The following is a 569-nucleotide window of genomic DNA, read 5'->3' as shown; positions in this document are numbered from 1 at the left end:
GACAATTAGTGTAATGGCAGTAGATTAAATAATGAAGCGGAGGGGTTTTGAGGCTTCCAGATAAGAAGGAGAAGCCGCTGCCTGCATAATTCGACGCATTTATGGCACTTTTTTAACATAATGTAAGTGTTACATTGGCGGTTTCTTTTGAATTAAGCACGAAAACTATTTATGGCAAAGATGTCTTAGATGGGGAAAATTATAGATTTTAGACGAGAGGTGTCGATGATTGCACATCTGAAGTCACTGGAGAAACTATTGAGGATTATAGCATGTGTTTTCTGCTTCTCTCACGTTCACATAGTCTAGTTGTTTTAAAGTACATGTAACGAATTTATTAATACTGTGGCATTCGTCTCTATCATTATAATAACAGCAAGCTTTAGCTCGGAACTATTATATTATACTGAAACTGAAACACTCACATACACACACACATACACAACAAACACACACATGTGTCTACTCCTGCCTCGTGTGCCTTCTATTTTTCCAGATGCTTAAAGCCCTTATATTGAGTCAAGTGTCCCGGAAAACGCATCTGTCATTTCCAAGTTGTGCTCATTAGT

General features: G+C 37.8%; 1 protein-coding gene across 2 annotated transcripts in view; it reads left to right on the top strand.

Annotated features, from left to right (window-relative positions):
• Nucleotides 1–569, top strand: part of LOC101864676 — a 23,466-nt gene continuing 22,897 nt past the window's right edge. For both annotated transcript variants that reach the window (XM_035968727.1, XM_005094259.2), the window contains exon 1: nt 1–122. The gene's annotated coding sequence lies outside the window, so the exon portion shown is untranslated. The remainder of the gene's footprint in view (nt 123–569) is intronic.

The sequence above is a fragment of the Aplysia californica genome, unplaced genomic scaffold (genome assembly GCF_000002075.1).
Source record: "Aplysia californica isolate F4 #8 unplaced genomic scaffold, AplCal3.0 scaffold00079, whole genome shotgun sequence".
NCBI classification, from domain to species: domain Eukaryota; kingdom Metazoa; phylum Mollusca; class Gastropoda; order Aplysiida; family Aplysiidae; genus Aplysia; species Aplysia californica.
The sequence above is the reverse complement of the archived record's forward strand: the minus strand, read 5'-3'. Positions and strand labels throughout refer to the sequence as shown.